Raw genomic sequence first — 12510 nt, forward strand, 5'->3', positions numbered from 1 at the left:
GTTTATCTGTCATGCTTGCCTTGTTCTTATATAGTAGAAGTTTTTCAGTTATTCATTTTATAGAATTCCTATCGTTTGCATTATTAAGGCACCGAGTCAGAAAATTTTTACTTTTTACAATTCAGTTTCTCATTTGAATATTTATGCTTAAACCTATAAAACAAAAGCTACTTCAAAAATTCATCACAAAATTACACCGAACTGAATTTACATTAAATCACGTAAGTTTAACGTATCTCAAGTGATTAAAAACTAGAACATTATATAAAGATTATATATCATCACTGATGTCCACAGTACGATATGTTTTAATAGTTCCAAAAAGTACGTGAGAATACGAAATATTTGCTCAAACTACTGTCACTACTAAGCCATATGCAAAAATATCAGTATTACAAAAGTACATTTTAAATGTGGTCCTCGATAATTGTCCGAAGTAAAATTCAATGTTTTTAAGTATGTGAGCTCGAAATTTAAACTTTCTTCGTGTTTTTAATAATGCTTCGTAAAACTGATATAGGATTGAAGCTTTAGTTAAATGTATAAGTAGTAGCATACTATTATTATTAGTTATTGATCCAGATAAGTTGTAATTTGTTTTATTGATTTGTATTACCTTGTCCAAATAAAAGAGAGGCCCGGCATAGCTAAGTGGGTTATGACGTTCGACTCGTAATCTGAGGGTCGTGGGTTCGAATCCCCGTCGCACCAAACATTCTCGCCCTTTCAGCCGTGAGGGCGTTGTAATGTGAAGGTCAATCCCACTATTCGTTGATAAAAGAGTAGCCTAAGAGTTGGCGGTGGGTGGGGATGACTAGCTGGCTTCCCTCTAGTCTTACTCTGCTAAATTAGGGACGGCTAGCGCAGATAGCCCTCGTGTAACTTTGCGCGGAATTCAAAAAACAAAGAAATCAAACAAAGATAAATAAAATAAAATCGTTTGCGGCTGAAATAAGGAAAATAGGCCTCGTAAAATGTTTCTATCAGGATCTAAGTGAGCGGTTTGATTTGGTAAGTTATTCCTCCTTTAAAAATTAATAATTTACTCTACCTTACTATATTTAATTTATTATTTACGGGTTGGACACCAAAACATATCGAAACATAAAAGATCAAGAGGCCTAAAATTTAACCTGCAGATATATTTTTACAAAATACCTGCAGTTTACGTGATTTTTATCACACACTTCAGGCTTAATATTAACTAACAATATGCTCTGACTTAACTCTACTTGAGTAATACCCGATACGTATTGGTGCAGGTAATTAAATAGAAATACACTTTCTATTCCATTTGGGGTACTGATATGTGATTTCAGTAACTAAAACTGGTTTATATTTGTGCCATTTATAAGACCTGCTCTGGAATACTTTTATTTAATATTAAACTATTGTGAATGGTTTCGATAATTTGCCTTCTATTAGATTTTTCTACCTAAGGAATGCTAAATTGTTAAACAGTATGAACAACAGAAATGTAACCTATATGATTCACTTAAGGAAAGGTAATTGTGGCCTAGTAGTTAGCATGCTTGGACTGCTATCACATGGCTCAGAGTTTGCAATTATTAGTTGACTATTTAATCATAGTGTATGTGTTAAAGGTGGTGCTGTTGACAACCCGATCTCCATCTAGTCTTTAAGTTCAATATTATGCGCAGTTTTGTGCTAAATTACAAAACCAAATACATTGCTAAATATTAATTTGTTATTGTTAATTTTTCGTTTCTTTCCCTTAAAATTGTTCGAAAGAAATCTTTTTCTCCCAATAAAGCAATTATATGCATATTTGTAAAAAACTTTATAACTAATCAACTTCATTTGAGTAATCGAAATTTCAGTGGCTTAAGAACTACTTTAAACAAATGCTCGACAAAGGCACCTCATAACGGACTATCTTGTTTCTTAATCAAAGGTGTTTTAATTTTAAACCCTACTACTTATTTCAAAATTAAGTAATTTGTTGTTGTATTTTTTCGTACAATAATGTAAAAAGTATACGATTGTTTTATATAAGTGGACTCAGGTTGCTGTTTTTTTGTTGGGTTTTTTGTAATGGTAAGCTATGAAAATTTTCAATTCATTTATATATATGTATATATATACGAAGGCAAACAGTAATGATGTTGCAAGTGTTACGCATACAACAGGATCTATCCAAGCCCCCAACTAACTCAGCGGTAAGCTTGAAAGCTTCTAGAGCTAACATTAAGGCTCAATTCCAGCAGTGTGTAAATAACATGTAGTCCATTATACACTCGGTACTTCACAAAACAAGCAAAAAAAGCTATCCAAAAATATTTGTTTTAAATTGTCAAATACTGTAGTTAAAAACAATTTGTAATAATGCATACAGTATCAAAAATACACCTACTAAATAATATGAATATTTTCTTCATTATACCGTGTGGTTTCTAAATTAAATTAATACGTTTATGTGTGTAGTTGTTATTATTATCCTAGACACTTACATACAATTGCGTTTGGAGGATTGAAATTTCTGTAACTTGGTGTTTTTTTTTGTTTTTTTTTTAATTAAGGAAACATGCAGAATATAATTTATTTCAAAATACACTATGGACGTTAAAAGCAGAAATCTTATAAATAATTATATTTTTCGTAGAATAGTCATGTAACCGATAATTTTAGTAACCTCTTGATTCCAGCAATTTCTGATTCACTACTTTGAATATAAGATAAGAACTTTGATTGTTTAATTATTGGGATCTACATTTATTTTTATATGCTTTTATTTAAAATGTGGTCTTCAGTTAGTGCTCTCTTTATGCATTTTTTATTTAGGATATGAAAGTTTTAACTTCATTATACAGCATAACGTAAAACAAAACTAAAACCTACATTATAGGGATTGTAATTTATATTATTAGCAGTACCAGTCATTCGAAGTCTATTTTTCCAATTGAATGCTATAACGAACCCACAGGTAACTTAGTTTGTAGTCTTATATTTGTTTTCGTATTGTGTAGTAGTTGTTTTACCAACTACACTAGTTTATCATCGTAATTTTTCCTTTAAAACTTATACGTGTACGTACGTGGTAAGCGACTCACATAGACTTACCAAAATCAACAGCTTCCTATTCGTTAGTATTGCATTGTGTAAATAAAACTCAAAATGATGGTCGATGTTTGGTCACCAATATAAATGTTAATGTATTTCCCGGGCAGCATACATCTTCACTTCGTTGCTACACGCGTGAAAGCGTGGGTGGGCCCTTCAGTAGCGTTATGATTGGCTTCTATAGATGGCTACGTTGCTAATTGCTGGCTAGACTCAACACGTGAGCATGTAAGCCTCTTCCTCCACATCAAACACGCAGTATCCACTCGACCCTAAAGACGTGTGAAAGCAAACAGGACATGACTTGTCCGCACACAAGGAGGAACACAAACGCGTTCCAGGCTTCATGAAGTGTTTGAGTTTATGGCGTTGTTGGGGACTGGCACCTGTTTCAACACTGGTCGTTTACCTTTCTGTTTCATGTATGCTGCTACTTGCAGATATCTTATATTTATTCTGAGAGACACAAAAAGAAGAGAAGAAAAAAAGAGCACGAGTTATCTTACGTGACAAATTTTCTAGAAAACTTTCGTATGTTCAGAGTGTCATGAAGTACTAATAGCCTTCAGAAAGCCAGTGTTTGATGCCAGAAGCAAAACTGAAAGAAATAACCAAACTATCTAAATGTCGAATCGATGTAGCAATTGAAGTTGATAAAGCAGAAGAGCAAAGTATGATGACAGAGTAATATTACCACACAGTTGACTTACGGTGACATATAATCATAAATATCCGGAAGCTATTATCGTATAAATAGCATGATATTGTGTTGCACTATCTTCTCTACAGAATCCAACAAGATATTGGGGTTTCGCTTTCTGCTAATAATTCTCTATAGAAGAGAGAAGGAGTAAGTTTTTGGCTTATACTTATAATGTCCATGCAAAACATATTGTAGTATTATACTACAAAGCCACACTAGTAACTGCTCAAATGTCGTCATCAAACATGAGTATTATTTCTACATCAGAACACTATGCTTTACGAATAGCAATGAATAACTTAAATAGCAGAAATAAAGCATTGTAGGCCCGGCATGGCCAGGTGGTTAAGGCACTCGATTCGTAATTTGAGGGTCGCAGGTTCGAAACCCTTTCACGCCAAACATGCTCGACCTTTTAGCCATGGGGGCATCATAATGTGGCGGTTAATCCCACTATTCGGTGGTAAAAGAGTAGCCCAAGAGTTGGCGGTGGGTAGTAACGACTAGTTGCCTTTCCTCTTGTCTTACACTGCTAACTTAGGGACGGCTATCGCAGATAGCTCTCATGTAGCTTTGCGCGAAAATCAAAACAAACCAAAACCAATAAAGCATTGTACTACGTTAATAAGTTTACAAAACTCACCAAAAACAAAACAAATTATCAGTGACATCAATGAATACATTAAGTTCCATTTCGGATGAGGGTTTCTTGTTGCAGATAAAACTGAACTGAAGTAATAATAATAAGAGGTCGCTATAAACTGAAAAGTGTAGTGTTTAAATATCAAGTTTCAATACATTATAATTAACCTTACACTAGCCAAACATGAGAAGGGATCATAACTGTACACGAAGCACATTAATGTTAGGATACTAATTTCCATTCATAATTTCTTAGAATTCAGAAAACGACCGTTTAGAAGGGATATCCAAGAACTTATGCGTGAAAATGAAAGTAAAGAAGAATATATAATAATGTGTCAATCAAAAATACAAAAGAATAAAAGTTTGTGGTGTGGTTGACTTATTGTAACATATTCTCTTTTACACTACTTCATGAATTCTTAAAATTACTAATCTTCCAATGACGCTGTGGATGTCGGACGTGCTCCTTGCTGGTTGGTCAGTTCTTGTAAATAATAGTAAAGTTAATTTATGTAGAAAAATAATAATAATAACCAAAAATAAAAACATAATATAATCAGTGTTAACAGTGAAAAATAAAATAAATAATGTTGTGTTAGTTATTCTTATTCTAAAAATTTAATTTCTAAATTAGTTAAATAAGATATATACTAATTACAATTCACTTGCTTAATTTGGTTCATACCATAACAGTCGTTGTGTAAAATTTGTAATGTATATTTTTATAGCGCTATAAACTCCAACTTTCTCAAACCATTTTATTCTATAGACGTTTTAAAAAGAAAAGAATGCCTAAGGTACAAATTAAGATCCATAATACTGTGATCCCCCTCTCAAAATCTGTTAAATTTCTAGGTATCCATTTTAGTTCTAAACTTATCTAGTCAACCCATATTAACATAATTATATCACGTACCAGTCAACGCATCTCCTACCTTCATTGCCGAAGAAGGTCGAAACGTTGTTCGTTCCTATACGTAAAAATTTTTCTGAATCCAAACGAGCCGTTTTTACATATATAAAGTGTACATTAGACCTCTAGTCGAATACGGTTGCACGCTACTCTGTAACATGCCCGACTCTCTCACCAAAAAATTACAAGCATTACAATACATGGCTCTCAGGACTGCCTTCTATCTACCACGCTACACTCCCCATTGCTACCTTGATAAAATATACGACATACCACCTATTAAAACACGTTTACTTCAACTAGCCACTAAATTTTATAAAAAGTAGTAAATCGTAACTCGCTTACAGCCCAGTTTACACATTTATCAGCCATCCTCTCCTCTTGGCAACCGCACATTTCACCCTTTAATACACTCAATTCTATTTGCTAATGTTTTTTATCTCAATTTAGTTATGATTATCTTGTCTAATTATCTTTTTTTTTTGTTTACAGCACTAACCAGGTATATTTTTCTGCATCTGGTTAGTGAAAGTGGGTTTTTCTCGGGGAACTCTCGTTTTCCTCCCATAGCTAAATTACAGATCCCTACCCTCGTGTTGTGTGTTGTTTTTTTAATGGAGACAATATTTAACCTCTCGCGAAACACCAACGGACCTTTACCACCAATTGACTGCATAATCTCGTTAACTTTAAATTTTGTAGGTATAGCTATTAATCACTAGTCCAGCTAAATCTAACTTCGCTTGTAGGGCGAAGAGAAGGTCTCTTCTGAGCGCTTTGAACTTCTTCTTGAGATGCAAAGTGTTAAATCGAAATACCTGCCATGAATTTTATTTATTTAAACTACAACTGTATTTCTGTCTACCTGCTGGATGGACAACGTTTGATATTAGACAAAAGTTTTTTGTTTTTTTTTATTTTTTTTAGTACTGGGTGCGATAGACCTCGAAGGGTTGATATATAGTATTGGTTAAAAGTGTTAAGACTAGAGAATATTTTATTATTATTCCCGTTTTATGGGTCTATTTTTTCAATTGCAGATTGTAACTTTAAACATTATGGCAATGCTTCACTGATTCCTTTTGACACTTTAATAAGTCAGAGTAAGAATACGTATCATTCTTTAAAATGTCAATATACTTGTATGAACTCCATGTCTTAAAGGTTTTATTTGAATGAGCATACTAATTAAACTTAGGGTCTGAAATAACTATCATGTTACTTTATGCAGTGTCGTAACTATGTAGAAAGAAGCTAGCATATAATACAGGTGTATGCTAAAAGAAATCAGTTTAATAGCACTCGACAAATAAACCTTGATAAAAACAGTGTTTAACAATATATATTAAGTTTTGTGTCATGCCAGAACCCACAAAATGTTGAGAATTATCAGTAGAGTAGAGAGTCTATATAAAATCTTCACATGATAATGTTTAGTCTCTCCGATAATTACTGCAAACTTGAAATGCTCCCCAAACACTGTCAAGCACACCCTAGATCGTGAGACCGAGACAGGTGAATTTGCAAATAGGAAGGGAAGTGGCAGAACACCTAAACTCAGTGATACTGATGTAAAGTATCTTCATTGATGCAGCTTCCGGGACAGAAGGAAGACTGCCACTCAAGTATGAGATAAACAACTAAGTATCAAACGAAACAAAAGTGTCCAGATCTACAGTATCAAACCTCAACATGAATAAAAGTGTCCAGATCTACAGCATCAAAACTCAACATGAATAGAATATTTCGTTGTGTAGCAGTTGAAAATCTTTTACTTCGATCTATCTCCAAATATTGTCAAGAGACTGAAATGTTTTAAAACTTACGAAAACTGGACTGTTGTTAATTGGAAAATTGTTTTATGGACAGATGAATCCAGGTTTGAAATATTTGGTTCAAAGCGTAGGTTGTACGTCCGGCGGAAAAAAATTTAAATATATTTAATTTAATGCATAGCACCCACCATCAAGCTTGGGGAAAACAGTGTGATGGTTCAGGGGAGGGGGGGTTCCGCTGAGGGAATAATAGACCCAATGCAAATACCATTAGACACTAACCCGTCATGGTATACCTAGTGATTTGCGTATTATTGATAAATATTCTGCTATCAAGAACATAATGACCCCAAATACTCATCCAATCGATGCAGAAATGACTAAGCTAAGAAAGAGCTACTGGAGTCATTCAAATGATGCAATACCCACCACAGAGTCCCATTCTCAACCCAATTGAGCATATTTGAACTTGAGAGAAAAGAAACTTAACAAATCAAAAGAAACTGTACAAGAGTGTATTAGAAACCTGTGAAGTAAAATCCCAAAGGACATTTAGATTAAAAATGCTGTAACAATGTGTTAAAGACTGCAGTTATTAAAGCAAAAGTGGAAATTTCTGTTGTACTAAATATAAAGATAAATGACATTTTGATGTGATTTACTTTCCATTGTTCTTTGAAAGTAGCCTGAAACACAATTTTTGACTTTGTCCTAACACTTCTGCACAGTTCTATATTATAGCATATTCTTTATTATCACCTGGGGTTTCTTACAATTACATGTTAGTAACGCTAAACATGTCGCATAAAATAAGGGTATATGTCCTAGTTCGTGATACGGCATTAAACTGTAAAACTGTAGTGTTGAATCCATGCCAAAATTTGACACACGTGTGACTTTACCATCGTGGTAAAGCTCTCATATTCTAACCCTACTTTCCATTTCTGCAAATTCATTTTAAATAAAAGCAAATTATGGAGTACATTACTTTAGACTACTTACATTAACACTAGGTCCGGCATGGCCAGGCGTGTTAAGGCGTTCGACTCGTAATTTGAGTTTCGCAGGTTCGAATCCCCGTCGCACCAAACATGCTCGCCCTTTCAGCCATGGGGGCGTTATAATGTTACGGTCAATCCCACTATTCGTTGGTAAAACAGTAGCCAAAGAGTTGACGGTGGGTAATGATAACTAGCTGCCTTCCTTCTAGTCTGGCACTGCTAAATTAGGGACGGCTAGCGCAGATAGTCCTCCTGTACCTTTGTGTGAAATTCTAAACAAACCAAGTCAGTCTGATGGTCTTATTATGTATTATTGTCCGTCATCATATTTTCCTTTGTATAACACTTCTGCGAAGGAGGGCAAAATCAGTCTTAGACTATATATATACAAATTTTGAAATGTTCATTTGTGGGTCTTTGTTAACTTTAAATCCTTTATACCGACACGACAAGAAATGCCCAAGTTCACTTTAATGTTTTCTGAATTGGAAGGTCTGTTTCATAACCACACCCTTGAGTTTCAGGATAGGGGCATTGCTCAAGAATATATTTGAATTTGGTTTCGAAGCCAGTATTGTTGTTCTAAATGCTCTGTTTGTGAACTTTTCGCTCGGATGAAAAATACTGATCTTCCTTCTTTGAGATGTTGTGTCCTTTTGCTCTATATCATTTAATATTATCGCTATATGAATATTTTTCCCCAAAAGGTTTGTTTTATTGAATTTCGTAATAGTTTGGACAAAAAAAATTATTATGTAAGAATATATACGTAGAAAGATATATGGCTTTACAAAGTTCCGATGGATTTAAAGGGAAAATATTCAAAGTATTATAGGATTTCAACAGATATTCAACGTTCCATGAATAAACTAAGCTAAAGAAAATATTAGATGAAAAACTTCTTTTTTTTTTCGTATTCAAACGAAAATTCTCCGTTAAACATTGCCAACACTGTAAGATCGATTCCGATTAGTTACACTCTCTCCAGTCTTAATCGGCTTAAAGGTTGACTCAAATCGTCTTTATGTGTTGCATGCTGAAGAGTTTAGAAAGCAATTTTGTTTAAATCCGATTACCCCCCCCCCTTCTGTGTACAGGCATCATTTTTCAATCGGATTCGAACTTTTCGTAACATTTACAGACCTGGAAGCCTGCCCCTAAACTTTTACCAATAGCAATCGCCGTCTTAAATTCGAGGTATTGTAATTCATTTTATCGATAAGTGCTGTACAATCCTTGGGATATATAATATGTACAATCTTTCTTGATACTTATAATATATATATAAACACACACACAGTAAGAGTAGTAGGGGCTGTCAAAACACTGAAATGGTTCCAGTTTTTCAAAAGAAACACTTTTTAAACTTATAAAACTATTAAGATAAATACCTAAACTTAATATATATGTTAAGCTGACATCTCTAAAGAGTTTAGTGCACGTTTGACATCTTAACTCATCCAGACAAGCAGTGACGTCAACAAATAATTCTGTTAGAAGAGATGAATTTATCATTTAGAATTTCCACAAATTCATCAGATTTCGAACAAGATGTCAGGGTAACTAATTAGATGTTCTAAGATTCGTCTACCTGACACTAAACAAACTTAAAACAAAAATTGTGTTAGTCAGCAAAGCGCTATCTTTGAGGATAACATCGAACCTTTCCAATACTTTTCACGCAGAAACTGGTTCTGTTCTGACAAGAAAAAATAAAATAAAAACTACCGCTCCAATAGATAAAAACAAAACAACAGTAATTAACTGACGTATGTTGGCTGGTTCATTCAGATTCTCTAAAATATTACATATTTACCTCCCCCAAAACGTGAATAACTTAAATAGTTAAATATTTATGTTTCTAAACTTTCCCAACGAAATTATATAGGCATTAACATACAATTTTAATGTTCATTGTAACTTTTGATTGTAAGTCGAGTGCGTTTATCGTACTATTTATTTAAGTATTATTTGGTAAAGTTTACGTCAGGGAGCACTAGAAGCATAAACCACATGATTAGAATATTTCAATATATTTGATAAGTTTTAATATCGTTAAAATATCTATAATATCGTATAGAAATTACACTTTTAGATCAGTTAAATCAATATAAAGAGTGCAAATGTGTGTATATATATATATAGATGTGTGTGTGTGTGCTGGTATGATGGAATTATAAATTGTATAATGTAATATCTACTTATGGTTTCAAGTTTCATTGGTGTTTTATCTTTCCTTTTTTCAATCCATGTTTTCGGTTTAAACTTAGTAATTTTGAGCCTTACCATAGGTTAACTTAAATCCATCAGGTCTTGTCATTCTTTAATAACTCCTCTGATTATATGGCATTAAAAAAAAAAATTAAAACATACTGGTTTAATAACAAATAATTGTTTGGAATAACAAATCATTCGTATTCATGTAGAATGAGTAAGTATTGTGGCTCCATACGGGAGGTAAATGCTTTTCAATTTATGTATATAAAGCTTTTGAGGCAAACATTGTTAATTCGTCATAAATGTTTACGCGTAACGTCAATCTTGCTGTTTCATAAAATGTCAATTCTAAAAACAGTTCATTTAATTTTCTGATACAACAGTAAACAAACATATTAAAGTAGATACTACAGCTAATTTATATTTTATTTTTACGTTAATTGTAAGTTTCGAGCATAAATCCAATCACGAGATTTCTTATCGAGAAGGTTTAACAGCTATTGAACAAAGACTTTTTCTAAATGTTAATAAATATTTGGTAAATGTTGAGAATGCGTTGAATATCTTACATGGTTCGTAAAATCGTGAATTAAAACTGATAATATGAACAAAAGTCTAAAGAAACATTAGAAGAATGTGTTAAATATGGAAGGGAAATTACAAAAAATTGGAAAGTAGCAATAGGATTAAAGCAATAAACTTCAAAAAATTAGGAAATTATAAACCATGAAAAAGCTTTTAGAGGATTTGTAAGAGTAGGACAGGATAGCTAAAAAACTTGGCTTGTGATTTCAGGATATCTGTGTTTGCTAAGAACTCTGTAATTAAAAAAAAATGATATTTTACTCTTTGTGTGATGCTTTGATAAGCAGATTCATAACTTTTCACAATTCTGAGGTTACCATTGCGGATGTAATACTGTCATAATACTAGATGTTAACTATTGTAATAACACTGCTGTTTGTGGGAGGCCAATTAAAACACAATAGACCGTTATATGTGTCTAACACTCACATTACCTTATTCTTTGTCAGCTATTACACAATAAATTTAAATATTTATAATATAATATAATATAATATAATATAATATAATATAATATAATATAATATAATATAATAATAAATTTAAATATTAAAGATAGCAGGGCTATCTACCTGCGCAGTGTAAGACTAGAGGAAAGGCATCTAGTCATCACCACCCACCGCCAACTCTTGGACTACTCTTTTACCAACGAATAGTGTGACTGATCGTCACATTATAACGCTCCCACGACTGAAAGGGCGAGCATTTTAGTGCCGGGCCTTCAAATAAAGATTACTCTAGTCAGCATAATCATGTTTGTTAGAGCAATGGCATTTCTGTAAATGAAGGTACTATCTCAACACACCGAAATTCCTTGTGATCATGCACATCTGAGGCCACATGAATCTTGAAACCAAATCCACTTTCCAAACTCATGTATGAAGAAACCTACGGAATAATAGACAACCAAATTACAAAACACCTAAATCTCAGTTCGATGCAAGAACAATCTGGAGGACATGTTTCTGAAAGAAGCGACTTTAACAATACTAAATAACCCGTTGTATCCAGTTATATTACCAGTCATAAGTGGGTGCAGTTTCGGATTGACTTGACAGAAACGATAACATCAACACTAAGTGTGCCAAGAACCTAAGCTCAGCAGAAAATTTAGAATGAAACGAGAAAATTATTACTCCCTTGTGGCTGAAATGGTAAGCATATTTGGAAACCAGGATTCGAATCCGTGACCTGCAGATTTCCCGTTGAGCACCCTAATTACCAGGCTTCAGTGTTAATTCAGTAGACTTATGACGATAGAAATCGAGTCTCGATACCCGAAGTGGGCATTACACAGATAGCTTTGTGCTTTACAACAAACAAACAAATTAGTCAATAAGCAATGAGAATGAGTCGTAATAAAATCAAGGCGATGTTTACTGACATCTAACGAGAATAATGTCGTCGTTATATTACACTTATTTCCGATCGTTGCATTAATGTTTGAATATATCCATCGTGAAAACGCGTCAAACTAAAACAAGTAACTTCGTACTATGGTGGGTGAAATTAAGTAAAAATGGGTGTGAATTTTCGTCTTTTCATTACGATCCGAAATTCGCCTCATCTAGGATACCCTAGGGCTGACTA

The sequence above is a fragment of the Tachypleus tridentatus genome, chromosome 7 (assembly GCF_004210375.1).
Source record: "Tachypleus tridentatus isolate NWPU-2018 chromosome 7, ASM421037v1, whole genome shotgun sequence".
NCBI lineage: Eukaryota > Metazoa > Arthropoda > Merostomata > Xiphosura > Limulidae > Tachypleus > Tachypleus tridentatus.